Genomic DNA, 22,731 nt, shown 5'->3' with positions numbered 1-22,731 from the left:
TCAGAAATTAAATCTATTTTCTAAATTATAATAATAAATAGCAGCCTTTTTTCAGCTGCATGATGACAAATATAAAATATTTTACATTTATTGGAGAATCCCCTCCCTTCCTGTCAAATTGCCGGGACAGAATCCGGCAAACTGGTGGAGTAGATGGTGTCCAGCAAAGGAGGAATTACTAATGGCTGCCACCTGTATAACCCTAGTTATGAAAAGAGAAGGGTGAAAAGCATGCACTGAAATGCTCATAGGCTTGAAGGAGTGTTTATTTATCTTTGTATGTGTCAGAGTGGTGCAACTAAATATTTTGAATTAAAAAAATGTTTGGTTTGGGTCTGCTTTAAGGTTATTATGCTGTTGCTTATCTTTTAAAACAGAGTTGAAATTATGAGTTCAGGCCCGTTTTAAGCCTACACTAGACTGTTCTGGGGCAAGCCTACAGTGACCCCGACCACTATTGTTACCTCTGCCAGTGGTAGGCATTGTTTTCTCATTTCCCCCTGCTCACTCTGTGCTGCTCTGACATGCGTACGTACATGGCATTTGGGTAGCAGGGTTTTTGGAGCAGGGAGAGTCAAATGACAGCTAATCCTGCAACCGCACAAATTCAGGGGGGGGGGGGAGGGTCTTATTCTGAACCATTGCAACTCAGGAGGGAGTAGTATAGTAATTTGCAGTCCGTCAATCTCCGAATCCCCTAATTACACGTGCGAGAGGTGCAGACTATAGCATTACCGCTATAGCCGTGCCAGGCTTCGGCGCTCCGTGACGTGTGGCAGGTGCCAAAAATCCCTTCTTCGCGTGCCAATCTGTCTCCCATCCTCCCCCTCCATAGCAACAGAATGCATTGGCTAAGTGGCGGACACGTCCTCAGTACGCGCTATGCTGCTATAAACAGTGACAGCGTGCACGCACGGCGTGTCAGCTGACTTGCTGACACGCCGCTGGATGATTGGTTACTTTTGGATTCCTTTTAGTTGATTGGTTAGTCCTAGTATAAAAGTTAGGTGAGCGCCCTCTGTCATCGCCCATGATAGCCTCTGCTGGGCTTGTTGCTGAGACTGCGCTCACACTGCTGATCTTGTGCCGACTTTGCCTGTATCTTGACTAAGCTTATTTTCTGTTGCCGGCTCCTGTTTGTACCTGACCACTCTCTCTATTGGATTACCTGTTGCTGACTCTGCCTTGTCCCTGGAATTCCCTGATTGCTGCCTGGATCGACCTCTGCTTGTTTAATGGACTATTCTTATGAACTCTGCCTGGACTGACTCGGATTGTACTGACCACGTCTTCTGGAAGGTGTGTAGCTATCACCATCCTGTCATTCCCTGGCTATCATCTGGACTGCCTCCAAACACCGGGCCTCAGATGACTATATCTGAGTTTACACTGCATATTATTCTTACCCTTGTTTGGTGAATACTATCTGTCAACCTGTATTGCTACATCTGCCTGAAGGGTATTGTAGAATTGTATTAGGTAGGAGTTTTGTGCAGGTGTACAGGCTGGGCTATAGATCAGTCACATGAGCCTACAGCCTGACCTATAGTTATTGACCGGGCAAGCCTGACACTTATTGTTATTTATGTCACTCCTGACCAGCTTGCTGCTAGCCCGATTCCCGATCAATTTCATGCTGAAATCAATCCCAAATGTGACATCACACACACAACCACGTTACTCCGTTATGCACACAGGGCGCTTGTATGCGGAGTGCGGCAGAGACTGGATCCAGCGGCGGTCATGAACAGGTAATGTATAGTGCACTGGGCACCGGGCAGAGTGTTGGGCACATTTTACATTGGGGGGACAGCTCAGAAGGTTCGTCGCTCAACCCTATATCGCTCGCCATTTCCGCCATTCACTCAATCGACCACCACGGCCCAACATCTTGCTGCATGTCCAACTGACATGCTTGGCCCCAAATTGGTTGCACGTCTATCGGGCATGCACTTGGCGGCACTGATTTTTATCATAATTATTGAATCAGATGGTCGATAGGCTGCCAAGTGCCTAGATGTATGGGTAGAGATTAGCGTAATGACTTAATTACGATATCGCGAAATTATGCGTAATTAGTGTAATTACGATTATGGCCGTAAGTACATAATCGTAATGAAGAAGGATTTAGCGAAATTCCGCGTAAGCGTAATTTTCGCATAATTTTCGCATTACAGTGGGTATAGCGAAATTACGTTTGCCTTGCATGCAACCGTTTGTAAGCGTAGTTACATAACGTAATTTCGCGATAGTTCATATTACTGTAAGCGTTAATTTTCGTGTCGTTTTCGCGTTAGGGAATGCTATTTCGCATATAAAATTCGCTATGTAGTGATATTTCGCATCAAAATTCACCATGCAGACGAAAATGCCTTTGGCGAAAATTCGCGAGCAACCCTGCTAACAAGTAATTACAAAATTCGCGAAATTACGAAAAAATGCAAAATTACGTTATGGTTTAATGCAAAATTACTTTATGGTTTAATGCGAAATTACGTTATGAACTAAACGCAAATTTACGTGTTGAAAATTACGCTTACGGTATCTTCAATTACGATTTTAATGGCAATTACGCTACCATAATTTCGCATCGTAATAGCAAATTTCGCATGCGTAATTATAGTAATGCGAAATTTCGAACATTTCGGCTCAACACTATGTATGGGTACCTTTACAAATGTGTTTTATCTGTCTAGTGCTTTGTATGTTGATGTATTTTGCTGAATGATATACTGTTTATTGGTACACAGCTACAAAACTAGTTGCAACTATATAAGTCAGTGATAAAATTCATAACAAAACTACAAACTGATTTGTGCAGCAGTTTTTTATTTTATTTTCTAACAAATTTTGTTTCATTTTCTAACATGTTTCATTTTCTAACAAATGTGTTATGTCTTGTGTGTCAGGGAGGTGGAATTATGTACAGGTTGAAACATGTAATGCTCTGGCCATCCTTATTAACCCCATTTAACCTTGGACTTACTTGTCAATACAGTTTGCAGAAAAATATTGTCTGGTCAGTAGAGCAAATATTTGTTCTTTGTTTTGTCTCTGTGCACTTAAAGAGACTCTGTAACAAAATTTTGAGCCTTATTTCTTCTATCCTAGAAGTTCCTATACCTGTTCTAATGTGCTCTGGCATACTGCAGCCTTTTCTAGTTGCACTGTCTCTGTAATAAATCTTATCTTCTTTCCTCTGTCGGCTCTGTTGGGCTCAGGCTGGAATGTGTGGAATGTGCAGCACTGCTTGTGATAGGCAGAAGCTTTACACACCCTCTCCAAGCTCTCCTCTCAGCCTATCACGCCCTGGTTAGCAGCCATGTCTTTTTGTTTGTAAACACTGCCTAAAACTGTTAATTACAAGCCAGTATTGCAGCAGGGAGTGGCAGAAACAGCACAGAGGGGCCCAGGAGAACATAATGAATAGAATGGTATGCTTTTTATTGTAAGAATTTTAGAGTACAGATTCTCTTTAAGACATTCATGGTTCTTGACCTGCACATGTGATGAGGTGCTAAAATAGGACGTATAGAGAGGAATACCACAATGCACTCATATGTTTGCAGTGATGATTAAAGTTAAACTGAAGCGAGCTAAAAAAAAAAAAAAAGAAGTTAGATACTCACATGTAGAGTGAAGCTTCTGGATCCTATAGAGCCTTGCCTTCCTTTCTCCATCCCCTAGTCCCACCACCGGGCCTTGGTAAAGTTCTTCAACCAGCTCGGTCAAATGCATCTTCAGCCCTTTGGGCAGCCTCTAGAAGTGTTATGAATGATACGGAAGTCGAGATAGTTATTGATTCTGTATCGTTCTGCAAAGCAGAGCAGAATGTTACTTTCTGTTTCAAATGTACAGCACATGTAGAGTTGAGCCGAAATGTTCGTAATTTCGCATTACTATAATTACGCATGCGAAATTTGCGATTACGATGCGAAATTAGCGTAGCGAAATTGCCATTAAAATCGTAATTGAAAATACTGTAAGCGTAATTTTTTAACGCGAAATTTCGCGTTTCGTTCATGCTGTAATTTCGCATTAAACGCTACCGTAATTTCGCATTAAACCGTAACGCTCCGTATAATATAAAAAAGCCGCCGACTTTAAGGGTTAATAGCAAAGCCCCCTTAAATTCTAAGAGCCTCAAATTTGGAGAATATATTAAGGAGATCAGGAGGAATAAGAGGAAAAAAATTTTTTTCAAAAAGACCTTATACTTTTTGAGAAAATCGATGTTAAAGTTTCAAAGTAAAAATGTATACATTTAAAAACCCGCCGACTTTAACGGTTAATAGCAAAGCCTGCTTAAAGTTTAGGAACACCAAATTCCTAGGGTATATTAAGGGGATCAGTGGGAATAAGAGGAAATTTTTTTTTTTCAAAAAGACATTATAGTTTTTGAGAAAATCGATTTTTAAGTTTCAAGGGCAAAAATGTCTTTTAAATGCGGAAAATGTCAGGTTTTTTTGCACAGGTAACAATAGTGTATTATTTTCATAGATTCCCCCAAGTGGGAAGAGTTTTACTTACTTCGTTCTGAGTGTGGGAAATATTAAAAAAAAAACGACGTGGGGTCCCCCCTCCCAGACCTCTTTAACCCCTTGTCCCCCATGCAGGCTGGGATAGCCAGAATGCGGAGCACCGGCCGCGTGGGGCTCCGCACCCTGACTATACCAGCCCGCATGGTCCATGGATTGGGGGGTCTCGGAAGGGGAGGGGCAGCCAAGCTTTCCCCTCCCCCTCCGAGCCCTTGTCCAATCCAAGGACAAGGGGCTCTTCTCCACCTCCGATGGGCGGTGGAGGTGGAGGCCGCGATTTCCTGGGTGGGGGGTTCATGGTGGAATCTGGGAGTCCCCTTTAAAAAGGGGTCCCCCAGATGCCCACCCCCCCTCCCAGGAGAAATGAGTATAGAGGTACTTGTACCCCGTACCCATTTCCTTTAAGAGTTAAAAGTAAATAAACACACAAACACATAGAAAAAGTATTTTAATTGAACAAAAAACATAACCACGAAAAAAGTCCTTTAATATTCTTAATTAACCATTAATACTTACCTGTCCCTTTAAATAAATGATCCCACGCAATATCCTCGGACATGTTCTATCAGTTACAATGTAACAAAGTTATTACAATGTAACAACTTTGTTACATTGTAACTACGCCGCACCCGACGTCACTCGCCGCTCAGCCGCCGCATACACTTACGCGTCCTTGCAGGACGCTAAGTCCCCGCCGGCTCCCGCTGTCCACCCCGCCCACATCTGTCACCCACATGTCACCCACATGTGGGTGACATGTGGGTGACATGTGGGAGAGGCGGGGAGGGCAGCGGAGCCGGCGGGGACTTAGCGTCCTGCACGGAGTCCGGACCCGACAGAGCTCTGAGCTATATAGCGCAGAGCTCTGAGAAGCATCTTTGTATTTTGGCTCCAAGGAGCCCCATTGGTCCTTAGCAGACCAATGGGGTTCCTTCAAATCAGAAGGAACCCCATTGGTCTGCTAAGGACCAATGGGGCTCCTTGGAGCCCAAATACAAAGATGCTTAGAGAGCTCTGAGCTATATAGCTCAGAGCTCTGTCGGGTCCGTGCGGCGGGTGAGCGGCGAGTGACGTCGGGTGCGGCGTAGTTACAATGTAACAAAGTTGTTACATTGTAATAACTTTGTTACATTGTAACTGATAGAACATTTCCGAGGATATTGCGTGGGATCATTTATTTAAAGGGACAGGTAAGTATTAATGGTTAATTAAGAATATTAAAGGACTTTTTTCGTGGTTATGTTTTTTGTTCAATTAAAATACTTTTTCTATGTGTTTGTGTGTTTATTTACTTTTAACTCTTAAAGGAAATGGGTAAGGGGTACAAGTACCTCTATACTCATTTCTCCTGGGAGGGGGGTGGGCATCTGGGGGACCCCTTTTTAAAGGGGACTCCCAGATTCCACCATGAACCCCCCACCCAGGAAATCGCGGCCTCCACCTCCACCGCCCATCGGAGGTGGAGAAGAGCCCCTTGTCCTTGGATTGGACAAGGGCTCGGAGGGGGAGGGGAAAGCTTGGCTGCCCCTCCCCTTCCGAGACCCCCCAATCCATGGACCATGCGGGCTGGTATAGTCAGGGTGCGGAGCCCCACGCGGCCGGTGCTCCGCATTCTGGCTATCCCAGCCTGCATGGGGGACAAGGGGTTAAAGAGGTCTGGGAGGGGGGACCCCACGTCGTTTTTTTTTTATATTTCCCACACTCAGAACGAAGTAAGTAAAACTCTTCCCACTTGGGGGAATCTATGAAAATAATACACTATTGTTACCTGTGCAAAAAAAAACTGACATTTTCCGCATTTAAAAGACATTTTTGCCCTTGAAACTTAAAAATTGATTTTCTCAAAAACTATAAGGTCTTTTTGAAAAAAAATTTTTCCTCTTATTCCCACTGATCCCCTTAATATACCCTAGGAATTTGGTGTTCCTAAACTTTAAGCAGGCTTTGCTATTAACCGTTAAAGTCGGCGGGTTTTTAAATGTATACATTTTTACTTTGAAACTTTAACATCGATTTTCTCAAAAACTATAAGGTCTTTTTGAAAAAAAAAATTTTCCTCTTATTCCTCCTGATCTCCTTAATATATTCTCCAAACTTGAGGCTCTTAGCATTTAAGGGGGCTTTGCTATTAACCCTTAAAGTCGGCGGCTTTTTTATATTATACGGAGCGTTACGGATTAACGCGAAATTACGGTAGCGTTTAATGCGAAATTACGGCATGAACAAATACCCATTGTAATGCGAAAATTACGCGAAAATTACGCTTACGCGAAATTTCGCGAAATCCTTCTTCATTACGATTATGTACTTACGGCCATAATCGTAATTAGGTCATTACGCTCATCTCTAAGCACATGTCTTTTTTTCTTTCCTTCACTCTGAATTAGAGTAGACCCCTCACCCCTCCACTTCCTCCTAGCTATTCACACCTAGGTGCCATGACCAAATGCTGGCCGTGGAGTAGATTCGGCAGATAAAGATCAGTCCTTTTGGTTCCCTCTCAAAACTCCAAAATGTTCCCCCCCACGAAATGCTGAATCAGACAATAGACAAATTTCCTTTATTAATAATCCAAGATGGGTTTGTCACAGACAGAAGGCAAATATAGTTCCCGGTTCCTAAAAATCAGCCTAATAGCTCATCCAATTCGCTGAGCGCACGTTACCTTACTGCTATTTGGTGTCATTTAATCAAACATCGGCCGCAGGTTACAAATCTGCCCTCAGATCCGCTGTGCGCCAATGCAGACAGAAATGGCGCAGGTTCTTGGTAAATTTTGTCATTCTGTGCCTGTACAAACTCCTGCCTATCCTGCTCCGCAGAAGGTAAAAAGCGCCCATGTTTTACTAAAGCCAGCCCCTAAACTCAGATCTTATAAAAGTCTGGCTTTGGGGAACTTACTATGCGGTATTCCCCTTCTGCCATCCGGCCAAACAGGAAGTGATGCTTGCTTGTGGTTACTTCCTGTTTTTGAAATACTGAGGTGCACAGGACCGCATTGTTAAAATACGCTTCCGCTCATGCGCTTCACAATGTTGCCGCACCGCCAATGCCAACATTTTTTAAATCCCTGCGTCGCCATATGCTTAGATGACTTCCGGTCAGCTGCACGTCGATACAGATATGCGTGGTAACGTAGTTCTGGAAGCCTGTCGAATTGAGCACTTCCGGTGCAGGTAATAGGAAAACACCCAGAGACTTTCATTGCCCTGTGGTGGCAGTGTGGTAAATTGCTGCGACGCACCGCGCCAGCGTGAAAGGACCATAAAGCAAACCTGAACTAAAAATTAACAGTCAAAATAAACATACACATGTCATACTTACCTCCTGTGTAGTCTACTCATCAATCTCCTCTCCTGCCTCCTATTTGTCCACTGTGATCAATGGAATTCGCTGTCCTCCATTTTGAAAATGACCACTACCTCATAACAGCTTTCTGGAAAGCACACTGTTAAACCGTAATATCGTCCACTTGAGCCACAGGGAAACATGGACATTACCTTGCTCATCAGTTGTCCTTTCCGTTATAACTGGCAGCAACTGATATATAATTGGCAGCGAAATCTTGCCAGAACTGAAAAGAATCGTTGTAAGAAGAAAATGGTGAGCTTCTGAGAGAAACTGACAGCAAGGTGAGTATGTAATATTCATTTGTAGGTACAGCTGCTGTTTATTTAAATATTTTTACTCTGTTCAGTTTCACTTTAACTAGCCTTGCGTCTTAAGTCACGATTCGTAAAACACAATATATTTTTATGAAGAAAACCCTATTGTGCATTGTGTATTTATTTTTATAATTTTTTGTTCCCTGCAGAGTGAGAACCAAGGCAGGAAAGTGATTCGCTTGTTGTGACAACTAATACCGCTGATAAAGCAGAAGATAAAAAGCTATTCTACCCAAAAACATGGCAACGCTGGATGCGTGTCTCCCTAGGTCAGCAGAGTCTTGTTAATAATACCTCTCTGTTCATTGTGCTAAATAAGGTGGGCAGGCCAAACAACTTTCCCTGGAGATCCACTAATATTCCACTTCACCGACCGCCAGGAGATACAAGCTAAGGAGAAAGCGTGCTCCAACTTGACTGCATCTGTCTGTTCTCGGAAGTTGTGTCACCGGCTGGCCACCATGCTCAGCAAATATTTATGGTCCGTCGGTGGAAATGAAATATTAAGCTGATGATAACCCTCAGCTATGAGTAAGCTGATCGTTCTCACCTTGCGATAGTACTGATAGACTTTGGTTGTAGACTGGTGGAGGAGTCATCTTCCTGCTACTGCTCTGTTACACATGGAGGGAAAACTAAGCTTACAGAGGACCTGTGTCATCATTCAAGTGGAAACTGGCATGTTCAGGCTTCTTTTGGTTTTTAGACTTCCATGACTAAAACTGCAGGCATGGACCCTGTGTGATCATTGAATGCAGATTGGACGACGTGACATCCCACCCACCACCTGCATAGACTGCAGAAGACTGTTGCGTAATCAAAGAGTATGAGCTCATTTTTACAGCAGAACTACAATGTCCAGACTATGCAAACAGACTTTTCACTAGTTAATACTATATTGTATAGCTACATACATATGCTTGGTTAAACTCAGCCAAGGCCATTAAAGACTCAAAACTAGAGGTAAAGGTGAGACTAAATCAAAAACTGATAAAAAAACTATTTTTTAAAAATATATACAAAAAAAAAACCCTTTATTCCCTTGACATCAATAGTTTGGTATAAACACACATCTTAACTACTTCACAACTGAGGGGTTTTACCCCTTGATAGTACTGATAGACTTCGGTTGTAGACTGGTGGAGGAGTCATCTTCCTGCTACTGCTCTGTTACACATGGAGGGAAAACTAAGCTTACAGAGGACCTGTGTCATCATTCAAGTGGAAACTGGCATGTTCAGGCTTCTTTGGTTTTTAGACTTCCATGACTAAAACTGCAGGCATGGACCCTCTGTGATCATTGAACGCAGTTTGGACGACATGACATCCCACCCACCACCTGCATAGACTGCAGAAGACTGTTGCGTAAACAAAGAGTATGAGCTCATTTTTTACAGCAGAACTACAATGTCCAGACTATGCAAACAGACTTTTCACTAGTTAATACTATATTGTATACAGTGGCTTGCAAAAGTATTCAGCCCTCTTGAAGTTTTCCACATTTTGTCACATTACTGCCACAAACATGAATACATTTTATTGGAATTCCACGTGAAAGACCGATACAAAGTGGTGTACACATGAGAAGTCGAACGAAAATCATACACGATTCCAAACATTTTTTAAAAATAAATAACTGCAAAGTGGGGTGTGCATAATTATTCAGCCCTCTGAGTCAATACTTTGTAGAACCACCTTTTTCTGCAATTACAGCTGCCAGTCTTTTAGGGTATGTCTCTACCAGCTTTGTACATCTAGAGACTGAAATCCTTGCCCATTCTTCTTTGCAAAACAGCTCTAGCTCAGTCAGATTAGATAGACAGCGTTTGTGAACAGCAGTTTTAATATCTCGCCACAGATTCTCAATTGGATTTAGATCTGGACTTTGACTGGGCCATTCTAACACATGGATATGTTTTGTTTTAAACCATTACATTGTTGCCCTGGCTTTATGTTTAGGGTCATTGTCCTGCTGGAAGGTGAACCTCCGCCCCAGTCTCAAGTCTTTTGCAGACTCCAAGAGGTTTTCTTCCAAGATTGCCCTGTATTTGGCTCTATCCATCTTCCCATCAACTCTGACCAACTTCCCTGTCTTTGCTGAAGAGAAGCACCCCCGAGCATAATTCTGCCACCACCATATTTGACATTGGGTATGGTGTGTTCAGAGTGATGTGCAGTGTTATTTTTCCGCCACACATAGCGTTTTACATTTTGGCCAAAAAGTTCCATTTTGGTCTCATCTGACCAGAGCACCTTCTTCCACATGGTTGCTGTGTCCCCCACATGGCTTGTGGCAAACTGCAAACGGGACTTCTTATGCTTTTCTGTTAACAATGGCTTTCTTCTTGCCACTCTTCCATAAAGGCCAACTTTGTGCAGTGCGTGACTAATAGTTGTCCTATGGATAGATTCCCCCACCTGAGATGTAGATCTCTGCAGCTCGTCCAGAGACACCATGGGCCTCTTGACTGCATTTCTAATCAGCGCTCTCCTTGTTCGGCCTGTGAGTTTAGGTTGGACGGCCTTGTCTTGGTAGGTTTACAGTTGTGCCATACTCCTTCCATTTCTGAATGATCGTTTGAACAGTGCTCCGTGGGATGTTCAAGGCTTTGGAAATCTTTTTGTAGCCTAAGCCTGCTTTAAATTTCTCAATAACTTTATCCCTGACCTGTATGGTGTGTTCTTTGGACTTCATGGTGTTGTTGCTCCCAATAATCTCTTAGACAACCTCTGAGGCCGTCACAGAGCAGCTGTATTTGTACTGACATTAGATTACACACAGGTGCACTCCATAGCTCACAACTGTCCCTCTTTCGGAGGTACAGTCCCTCTTTGGGAGCCCTGTCCCTCTGTCCCTCTTTCCTCCTCATTTGTCCCTCTTTCTATGTAAATATATGAATTTCTCTACAAAAAATGTGTTTGAATGACTCTAAAATTTATTTCCATCCTTTAAATTGATATTTTACTAATTTTAAAATCTTAATATGAAGGAAAATTAACCAGGATAGAAAGGACCAGTGTGGTTTGAATTATAAAATAACATATTTTTCTTATAAAATCTTTATAGTATGCGTGACAAGGGGTGTGATGGGGGCGTGCTTAGGGGTGTGACAGGGGCGTGGCTTAAATGTCCCTCTTTCTCATCTCAAAAAGTTGGGGGGTATGGCACTCTATTTAGTCATTAGCACTCATCAGGCAATGTCTGTGAGCAATTGACTGCACTCAGACCAAAGGGGGCTGAATAATTACGCACACCCCACTTTGCAGTTATCTATTTGTAAAAAATGTTTGGAATCCCGTATGATTTTCGTTCCACTTCTCACGTGTACACCACTTTGTATTGGTCTTTCACGTGGAATTCCAATAAAATTGATTCATGTTTGTGGCAGTAATGTGACAAAATGTGGAAAACTTCAAGGGGGCCGTATACTTTTGCAAGCCACTGTAGCTACATACACATGCTGGATTAAACTCAGCCAAGGCCATTAAAGACTCAAAACTAGAGGTTTGGTGAGACTAAATCAAAAACTGATAAAAAATATATATATTTTTGAAAAATATACAAAAAAACCAAAAGAAAAAAAAACCTTTATTCACTTGACATCAATAGTTTGGTATAAACACACATCTTAACCACTTCACAACTGAGGGGTTTTACCCCTTGAGCACCAGAGCAATTTTCACCTTTCAGCGCTCCTTCCATTTGTTCGTCTATAACTTTACCATTACTTATCACAATGCAATGAACTATATCTTGTTTGTTTTGCCACCAATTAGGCTTCCTTTGGGTGGGACATTATGCCAAGAATTATTTTATTCTAAATGTGTTTTAATGGGAAAATAGGAAAAAATGTGGGGAAAAAATCATTCTTTTTCAGTTTTCGGCCACTATAGTTTTTAAATAATGCATGCTACTGTAATTAAAATCCATGAAATTTATTTGACCATTTGTCCCAGTTATTACACCATTTAAATGATGTCCCTATCACAATGTTTGCCGCCAATATTTTATTTGGAAATAAAGGTGCATTTTTTTCCAGTTTTGCGTCCATCCCCAATTACAAGCCCATAGTTTATAAAGTAACAGTGTTATACCCTCTTGACATAAATATTTAAAGGGTTCAGTCCCTAAGGTAACTATTTATGTATTTTTTTTTTGTTGTAATTTTTTTTCTTTTTATTACAAAAAAAAGAAAAAATTGGGAGTGTGGGAGGTAATGAGTTAATTTATAATTTAACACTATGTATTTATATATGAAAAATGTTTTTGGGTGTAGTTTTACTTCTTGGCCACAAGATGGCCACAGTAATTTTTTGTTTTTGCGACCTGTAAGTGTAGGAAGTACGCTTACAGGAAGTTCATTGAGCCTGGAAAACTTTCTTTTTTCACAATGATCGCGCTGCTTCTCATAGAAGCAGCCGATCATTGCTGGGGGGCTTAGATCAACGAACGGGAAAGTTTTTTCCTGTTAATTGATCTCTGGGCAAGCAGGCGGCGGCATGCACGAGCGCGGGAGCGCGCGCACGAGTGAGTGGGAGCGCGGACGGCGGCGGTAGCGGCGGGGGTGCGTGTATCTACACCCCTGGTGGGGAAAGGGTGTTAAAAGGGGCGTAGATCCACGCACCTGTGGTGGTAAAGTGGTTAAAGAAAATCAGTAAGAAAAAAAAAACCCTGGGGGAACCTTAGCTTGGGAGGAAGAAGCCTCTGGATACTTATGAGCTTTTCCTGTCCTCATACATCCCCGCAATCCAGCACTGGAAGCCCCCATATGGCGGACATGTAAATACCTACCGTGGTCCAGTACAGGCGCAGTAGCGGCTTTCCGATCAGGCTCAGGTGGTATTTATTATTATTTAGCATTTATATAGTGCCGACATCTTCCACAGCGCTTTACAGAGTATATGTAGTCTTGTCACTAACTGTCCCTCAGAAATGCTCACAATCTAAATCCTACCATAATCATATGTCTATCATGTAGTGTATGTATCGTAGGCTAGGGCCAATTTAGGGGCAAGCCAATTACCTTATCTGTATGTTAGTGGGATGTGGGAAACTAGAGTGCCCAGAGGAAACCCAAGAAGGCACGGGGAGAACATTCAAACTCCTTGCAGATGTTGACCTGACTGGATTTGAACCGATGACCCAGCGCTGTAAGGCAAGAGTTCTAACAACGAAGCTATCGTGCCGCCCAATAGCTGAGCCTAATCGGGTCCGCTCTACTGCGCAGGCGTAAGCTGTGGAAGGTATTGTAGGCGCTACTGCACCTGCGCCACAGCCGACATCCTTGTTGGCTGTGGTTTGGGGGCTTCCAGCTCTGGATCGCCAGGATCGAGGAGGAAAGGGGAAACATCATTAGGATCCAGTGGCGTCCCCCTCCTAAGGTAAGTATCCCCAGGGTTTTTTTCTTTCAGTGTCTCTTTAAAATCAAGTGAAAGACAAAAGAAAATGGGTTGAATGGCTAACTCCATATATGGGTGCAAGGATCTTTCACGGTCTCTCCATTAGCATATCTGCTAATGGCATAGTTCCTTTTTATGAATGCAGTAACAATATGCATATAAGAAATGATGCATTCCAGCTGTAACAGACAAAATATGTTGTATTTTCAGCACAGGTGGACCTCCAAAGCATTGAAGTATTGTATCACAGATATGAACACTTGGCTTTACGAAGAGCAATATCCATAAGGTAAGGGCAGAGCCTTGTATAGTCCAGAATGGTCACCCACTCGCTGTGACCAGTGGATACATATAAGCACAACCTAGAGTATCTTGATACCTAGTCACAGATTCCAGAGGTGTGGCTCAATATAAGTTGTAGATGCAGTCCAATATGGATAATAAAGTCCAATGAAGGCGTTAAGTGATAGTGTAGCAAAAAGTTAAATCTCGCTAATGTCCTTTATGTGTCCGGGATCCAGCCAATGTAAAGATGAGAAGTCATCCAATGGTAGAGGCCAGTGGCATAGCTAAGGAGCAGTGGGCCCCGATGCAAGTTTTACATTGGGGCCCCCCAAGCACTCTATACATAATTGATACGGCGCACCAAAACCTGCCAATGGCAACTACAGTGTCAGAGGTGCAAGAAGGGGATGGGAAACAGTTTGTTAATGATTACCACTATTCAAAGTATCTATAGAAGTCATTATTATGAGCACAGGACCAATAGAGAGCTAATATAGTTTTACTGAGACAGCGCTCCTCTTCTTTGCACTGTGCCACCTGCAAATCAAAAAGAACTGCACATAGTGTAATACTGATAAATTGACATCATAACAAAACACCCCTAAAGTGCAAAAAGTGCTCCGTCAGTGCTCCACTGCAAGTGACAAATTCCACAAGACCCCCTTAAGGATTGCACGCTCACCAGAGGCAGACCACCTCAAATCCAGGTGGGTCTAAAGCTTAGGTTCAACAACCACAGACTCAGCATCAGATGAAGTCCAAAGGTTTTAATCCAATACCTCATAAAAACAATAAAAATCGGACATAGCATAAAATCCTTAACAATAAAACCAATTGCCCTGCGCTGAATGCGCACTCACGTCATCCAAGTTGGTTAAGCGCCTATCGGGTTCAATACCCAGCGGTGTTTGTCCTGTTGCGGCTATCGGCGTCCCGTGCCCGCTATGACTCTTCCGCTGTTTAATTAGATCTTCCTCCACGCGAACTCCTTACTCTCTGTGACGTCAGACGCTCCTGGCTCCGCCTTACGCGTTTCGTCCGTGCGGACTCATCAGAGGCCTCTGATGAGTCCGCACGGACGAAACGCGTAAGGCGGAGCCAGGAGCGTCTGACGTCACAGAGAGTAAGGAGTTCGCGTGGAGGAAGATCTAATTAAACAGCGGAAGAGTCATAGCGGGCACGGGACGCCGATAGCCGCAACAGGACAAACACCGCTGGGTATTGAACCCGATAGGCGCTTAACCAACTTGGATGACGTGAGTGCGCATTCAGCGCAGGGCAATTGGTTTTATTGTTAAGGATTTTATGCTATGTCCGATTTTTATTGTTTTTATGAGGTATTGGATTGAAACCTTTGGACTTCATCTGATGCTGAGTCTGTGGTTGTTGAACCTAAGCTTTAGACCCACCTGGATTTGAGGTGGTCTGCCTCTGGTGAGCGTGCAATCCTTAAGGGGGTCTTGTGGAATTTGTCACTTGCAGTGGAGCACTGACGGAGCACTTTTTGCACTTTAGGGGTGTTTTGTTATGATGTCAATTTATCAGTATTACACTATGTGCAGTTCTTTTTGATTTGCAGGTGGCACAGTGCAAAGAAGAGGAGCGCTGTCTCAGTAAAACTATTATAGACTTCCAAAGTGGACTTGACAGATAGCGAATACTCTGAAACTTTTTAGCTTCATTACAGGGTGTGAAAGTATATTCAGTGGGCGCAGTTTGCAATAATTTTATCAATAGAGAGCTAATACTGCAGTTGAGGAAGGGCCCCTCGGAGCCCCTCTGGCCCAAGGCCCCCGATGTGGTCGCAATCTCTGCACCCCCTATTGCTATGCCCCTGGTAGAGGCAATGTGAGTAGCCACTTGGGAGGCCGAGCAGGAGAGATCACATCCAAAAGGGATATAGCCAGGGGGAAAGATTCAGCCACAGGTACCGGTCAGCATGTTTCACTGCAGCTCGCACCGCTATCAAGACCGTGTCCGGCAGGTAATGGTGTCTGCTGGATGACCACTCAGTTCACACCATGATATGGGCACTGGGCAGCAGGGAGGATGCTGCTTTGCCCCTCAATTATAGCCATGCACTGTTAGTATATATAATATATCTCGTTAGTATATGAGGGCGCAGCTCATATACTAATGAGAAGGCCAGGGACAGGCAGGGCTGGACTTCTGAAAATGCCACAAAGGCCTAGGCCTTAGGCACCTGCGGCCCAAGAGGGCATCTGGACTGGGAAGACAAGGATAGAAATTGAAAAACAAGGATGTTAATGGGGAGCAACAAATGGAAGAGTGGTGCTGCTGCCAAAGAGAGCTGTGCATGAAGGAGAGGTGCTGTTGTACATGGATAGTATACATAGAATTAGGAGGCTGCATATGCCATGGGGGGGGGGGGGGGGGGGCTCCTGCAGAAGGAAGGGAAGCAGCAAGAAGTTGGCCTAGCGGCGCTAACGGTATAAAGCCGGCCTTGGGGATGGGAGAGGCGTAAGCCCACACCAAAGACGAGAGAGGAGTCAAGAACCAGGCAGCACCATCTTATGTTCAAAAATGCACATACACACAAAAAAAAGAGGAGACATAAAAATCCAAACACTGTGTACAGCCTCACAGAAGAATGTCTTCTGTGCTGTTATACCTTGACAAAGGGGACCCCACGGGGCCCCGAAATGAGTCGTCGGTATATGGAGTGGACTTGTATCACATTGGTTGAATAAACCTTGATTTTGGATCAGTTTGAGTGTGCGGACCTTCCCGATTTTTTTGCTTGTCACTGGTGAGGTGCTCTACTGATAGTACCCACCAGCTCCTCTGGTGAGGTGAAGCCAAACTATCAGTTATTGTGTCCTGATAGTTCCCACCAGCTCCTCTGGTGAGGTTTAGTCAAACTATCAGTTGCTGTGTTCTAATAGAACCCACCAGCTCCTCTGGTGAGGTTAAGCCAAACTAATCAGTTACTGTGTTCTAATAGTACCCACCAGCTCCTCTGGTGAGGTTAAGTCTAACTACTCAGTTACACTGTTCTATAAGGACCCACCAGCTCCTCTGGTGAGGTTTAGCTACTATTCTGTTACTGTTGCACCAACATACCTCATTACTTACCTGCTATACTTGTATTATTGGTGATACTGCAGATCACCACATAATCAGGTATAACGTCTGTATTATTGGTGATTCTGCAGATCACACATGATCAGACATCTGTGTTGCTACACCAATCGTTACAGAACAGCAGACCAGAAAAAATATGGAGACTGTGCAGTCGGGTCGAGATGTTGACTACGTACATTCACGATCTCATCAAGACGGTTAACACACAGCAAACTCAGATTGATCAAATGGATGAGACAATTAACCGTCTTGAGGGTTGTAATGCACAAGTGTCCTCCCCTCGAGCTATTGAGCCCCAGGATGCCCCCTCCTGAAATATTCTCGGGGCATCGCTCTGATTTTCGAAATTTCAAGCACCGGTGCTTATCATATTTTGAGTTATGGCCAGTATCTTCAGGTACAGAGAGTCAAAGGGTTACATTTATAAAGACCTTATTAGCTGAGGATTCTCAGTCCTGGGCCTACAGTCTCCAGAGGGTAGTGAGGCTTTGGCCTCTGTGCAAGATTTCTTTAAAGCTATGGCAGTTATATATGATGATCCTGATTTGGCTACAACATCTGAGAGGAAACTTAAGACTCTCAGACAAGGGCAAATCCATGTCGAGATTTATGCAGCCGAATTTAGAAGGTGGGCAGTAACAGCCAGATGGGGGCAGTATGCTCTGTTGGATTGTTTTCTGACAGGATTGTCTGATGCTGTAGCCGATTTGATGTTAGGTCACCCTGAGCCTAAGTCCTTGGATGAGGCGATATCCTTGGCAATCAGGATTGATCGGCGAGCTCGCCATCAAAAGCAAACTCGGGGTAAAATCCCAGGGCGAACCACTTCTGGTATTTTTTCACCTCCTGTTTCTTCCCCTCCACCTCTGGATGAGCCAATGCAGATTGGATAGACCAAACTCTCGGAGGTTGAAAAGAACAGGAGACGTGCTGAAAACCTCTGTCTGTAATGTGCAGAGAAAGGACATATAGTGGCAAATTGTCCCAGAAAGGCGGACAACTCTATCGCCTAGGTGTAGCTGGAGGTACTACCCTAGGCAATCCAGTCTTACCTCTAAAAACAATCATTTACTTCTCCCGTGTTCTATTGTCTGGGAGGGTCAGGTTCATTCCACCCAGGCCTTTATAGACTCGGGTTCTGCAGTTAACGTGATGGCCTATGATTTTGCCGTTAAATTTGGTTTTCCCCTCTTATCTGTGGGACGCCAAGTGGTGGTTACTGCAATGGATGACTCACCATTGCAGGGGAAACAACCACTTACTCAGACTCCTGTGCTAACATGTCAGCTAGGAGTGTTGCATAAAGAACAAATACAGTTTCTGGTTCTGAAAATGTCCACTGTAATTCTTGGTATGCCATGGCTAAAGAAACACTCCCCTCAGATCGACTGGAGTTCCAGACAACTCTTGAGTTGGTCCTCCTACTGTCGTCATCATTGTTTGGAGAAAGTCATTATAGGTGCTACCGAGATTCAAGTAGAGGGAGAGTCATCGCAGTCCTCTGACACCCCTGACATTGAGACCTGGGAAAATTGGGCATCTGTCTTGAACCCTTTTCAGCAGGAGGTTCCCGAAGGGAAACCAGATGGGGTTCTGTTTGTACCCCTCCAATTCAGATTTCAAATTTTACCTGTTTTTCACGCCCATAAGAATGCAGGTCACCCGGGTATTACCCGCACGTAGGAGTTGCTGGACAGATGTGTCTGGTGGCCTTCTATTGTCTCGGACTGTAAAGACTTTGTGGGAACCTGTTCTGTTTGTGCCAGGAGTAAGTCATCCAGACGGGCTCCTGTGGGTACATTACAGCCATTGCCGGTACCTGAACAGCCATGGACTCACCTGTCCATGGGCTTTGTGGGTGAATTGCCCAGATCTGATGGGAAAACAGTCATATGGGTGGTAGTCGATAGGTTCAGTAAGATGGCCCATTTCGTGCCCTTGGACGGACTCCCCTCTGCACAGGAACTGGCAGAGCTCTTCATTCACCACATTTTCAGATTGCATGGTATCCCGGAGAATGTGGTGTCAGACAGGGGAGTCCAGTTTGTTTCCAAGTTCTGGAGGGCCTTTTGCCATCATTTGGGTATGAACCTATCGTTTTCCTCTGGCTACCACCCACAGACTAATGGGCAGACCCGCAGTAATGGCGGCTGCGGACACTCAGGGTGTTTCTGCAGCCGCCTTGCCTTTATGTTCAGGGACCTCGCCCGTGCCTCTGGCGTCTAGTACGCCGAGGACGGGTCTGTCGTTTGCACATAGAGTTTCCGTATCGCGCGGGCGCACGCGGAGACAGGACCTTTATGCAGGGAGGAGGCGCGTCAGCTGACCGGCCGGTCGGCTGACGTCAGAGGAGGCTCACGGCGCTCCGGATTGGTTGATTGTTGTGGGCGTGGCGGTGGGGTCTCCTCTGCTTCATAAGCCTTCTCTGTTCACTCGCAACTTGTCTGCTGTTGCGAATACTTATTTGCTAGCGCTCAGACCTTAGATAGTATCTGGTGTGCTTTGATTTGGGAGAAAACCAGGGATTTCACACAAGACTAGGATTGTATACGGTTATTGATATTCTGTGTATGACTCTTGCTACCCTCTGACTCTGCTCTTGCTTATCGTTCCTGTACATCTGCCTATCTGACTCTGTTGCTGAACCCTGCCTGATATCTTACTATTCTCTTGCCTGTCAATTCTGTACTGTGCCTGCTCGAGTCGTTACTGATCATAGCCTGTCTGACCTCTCTACTCATCAGTGAGCCCTTGTCACTGGTGAGGTGCTCTACTGATAGTACCCACCAGCTCCTCTGGTGAGGTTTAGTCAAACTATCATTTGCTGCGTTCTAATAGAACCCACCAGCTCCTCTGGTGAGGTTAAGCCAAACTATCAGTTACTGTGTTCTAATAGTACCCACCAGCTCCTCTGGTGAGGTTAAGCCAAACTATCAGTTACTGTGTTCTAATAGTACCCACCAGCTCCTCTGGTGAGGTTAAGCCAAACTAATCAGTTACTGTGTTCTAATAGTACCCACCAGCTCCTCTGGTGAGGTTAAGTCTAACTACTCAGTTACACTGTTCTATAAGGACCCACCAGCTCCTCTGGTGAAGTTTAGCTACTATCCTGTTACTGTTGCACCAAGCACTACATACCTCGTTGCTTACCTGCTATAATTGTATTATTGGTGATACTGCAGATCACCACATAATCAGGTATAACGTCTGTATTATTGGTGATTCTGCAGATCACACATATGATCAGACATCTGTGTTGCTACACCAATCGTTACACTACACAAGTTATGGATATGAAGATCCTGATGGCCACACTTGTTTTATGACCCACGTAAGATGAACCCCCAGGCGGTAAGAGTCAGCAAGGAGAGGCAAGGGAACAGTTGTGAACATGAAGGGGACCTTACTCAAAGTTTTGCTGGGGGGGGGGAGGCATTATTTGTAGATGAGCCACTGTCCTCTACCACAACCACCTGCACCCACAGAGGTCATCAGGACTCTGACCGGAAGCCCTATGTGACATCATTCCAGGGATGCTTTCAGCATGAGGGTTCTGTAATAGCTAAAGTGGGTGGGACAAAGAGATGGAAGAGTTTTAAAACAAATATAGGAGTAATTCATACTTTTATGTATTTCAATTAAAAGACAGCGCAGAAAAAAACATAAAAATTCCACCTCTAAATTATTCTGAACTCCATCAACAACAAAATATTTTGTGGGTGTGATATGAGCCAACGCAACCAACCTACGCTTCGCAAAAAAAAAAAGAAAACAGTTCTCTGCAGAGTACTTTAACTGAAGGACTGGAAACTGAAAGGCAAAAACAAATATCTCTGCTAAATTAGACAGAAATATTTAGCGGGCGGGCCCAGACAACGTTACATGAAGAGGGTTAATCTGCTGGAAGTTTGCAGCTTCCTGTCCAATCAACAGGAGATATTTCCAACTGTATTTGAACAAAGTATGAGCTGGGGGAGACAAGCGGCCGCTTGCAGGTCGCGAGCCATTGATATTAGCAAGCCTGCTCCGACAAGACATTTTAATCTTGCAATGTGCATTAAGTCAGTTAAACCAGCTATGGAGTTATTAAACTTGTCTTGGGGCTATTACAAGGGTTCCTCTGTTCCGTGCGTGCTTTGATTTTGTATGGTTGTCATGCAGCAAGAACGCACTTAGAACATAAAATGCTTCAGAGTTATGATGCTGTAAAGTTACAGCAGACGATGAGATAACAAGTTGTAGCTGTCTAGAGGATGAACTAGCGAAAGCTAATGCCTGACTTTGCAGATAAGGTTAATCATTAGCCTATATCACTTCAGGGATCCACTTTCATTGGTCTGGAGACAGGAGCCACCCAAAACCAACTGTAGAATCTTGAACACCCTCTAATTAACACTCGGTTGAGGCGCTCATTCTGAGAGGTCTAGAGGTCCGTACACACGCCGGACTGCAGGCAACGATGGGTCCGTCGATACCTCCCGCTGGGTGGGCGTTCCAGCGACAGTCCGGCGTGTGTACAGTCTGTCTGCAGACTGATACAGCTGTTTCTGAGTGATCCGCCAGGATGTATTTAAATTATTTGCATTAAAATTAAATTTCCCACATCCATGGAGACATAGCGCGTGCGCCGTGTAGCCAGAATGATGGGGCGTCCAAACAAAAGGAGCATATACATGAAAATTACCACATAAATGTGAACATATAAATGCATACATATATGTATAGGAGACACTGCAGTTACAATATCATCCAGGCTGCACAGAAATGTGGACAGAGGAGCACACTATTGGTACCTGCATTAACTGGTGAGATCTATAATCATACATCCCAACTTTTTGAGGTAAGAAAGTGGGACACTTTAAGACATGCCCCTTCACACCTTTAACCACGCCCCCACACATACCTCATCATGCGAACATAGAATTTTCCATTCGCGAAGGGCGAATGTGAAATTCCGAAAATGTTCGCGAACAGGTGAACCGCCATAGACTTCAATGGGCAGACGTATTTTAAAACCTACAAAGACTGTTTCTGGCCACAAAAGTGATGGAAAAGTTATTTCAAGGGGTCTAACACCTGGACAGGGGCATGCCAGAGGGGGGTCCATGCCAAAAGTTCCAACAAAAATTTCGGAGTTGACTCAAAGTCGAGTTTTTATTCCCTAAAGGACAGAAATCACATTATGCACAGCTCTGGGTGTCAGTGGGATGTGGAGTGTCTCATACTGAGAAATGCAATAGTACTATCAGAATACAGTGAAATAACAATGCACAGGAATGGTACTGTGTTCGCAAGTTAATGTAGCAACAGCAGTAGTGTGCACACAGCTCTGGGTGTCAGTGGAGTGTCACACAGTCAGATGCACAGTGTCACGTCAGATGCTATGCGCGGACGTCAGACGCTGTGCGCCAGTAGCATGTACGGAGAGCTGCCCAGAGGTTGCGGACTCCGCGCAGAGGCTGCAACAGGACAGTTAACGTACAACTGCATACACTGGGGGGGCATTTATACCTTGGGGGCAGCGGTGGTGCGAACTTCCTTCATGCTGAAATCGAACGGGAATCGGCCTGTAGTATATGGGCAGAATCAACAAACAGACACATTTATCTGTAATCAGATTCGATTAGAGATACATTTGTCTCTTTGTCGAATCTGCCCAGAATCATTAGGTCTATGGGCATCTTAACCACTTGATGACCCACCCTTTACCCCCCCTTAAGGACCAGCGTGGTTTTTAG

The 22,731-nt window shown here is 44.2% G+C and overlaps 1 long non-coding RNA gene across 1 annotated transcript in view; it reads right to left on the bottom strand.

Annotated features, from left to right (window-relative positions):
- Positions 1–22,731, bottom strand: part of LOC137533085 (uncharacterized) — a 90,239-nt gene that overhangs the window by 51,616 nt on the left and 15,892 nt on the right. Inside the window, exon 2 of the long non-coding RNA XR_011024133.1 lies at positions 3,630–3,759. This is a non-coding gene — a long non-coding RNA (uncharacterized lncRNA). The remainder of the gene's footprint in view (positions 1–3,629; positions 3,760–22,731) is intronic.

This window comes from Hyperolius riggenbachi, chromosome 9 (assembly GCF_040937935.1).
Source record: "Hyperolius riggenbachi isolate aHypRig1 chromosome 9, aHypRig1.pri, whole genome shotgun sequence".
Classification (NCBI taxonomy): Eukaryota; Metazoa; Chordata; class Amphibia; order Anura; family Hyperoliidae; genus Hyperolius; species Hyperolius riggenbachi.
The sequence above is the reverse complement of the archived record's forward strand: the minus strand, read 5'-3'. Positions and strand labels throughout refer to the sequence as shown.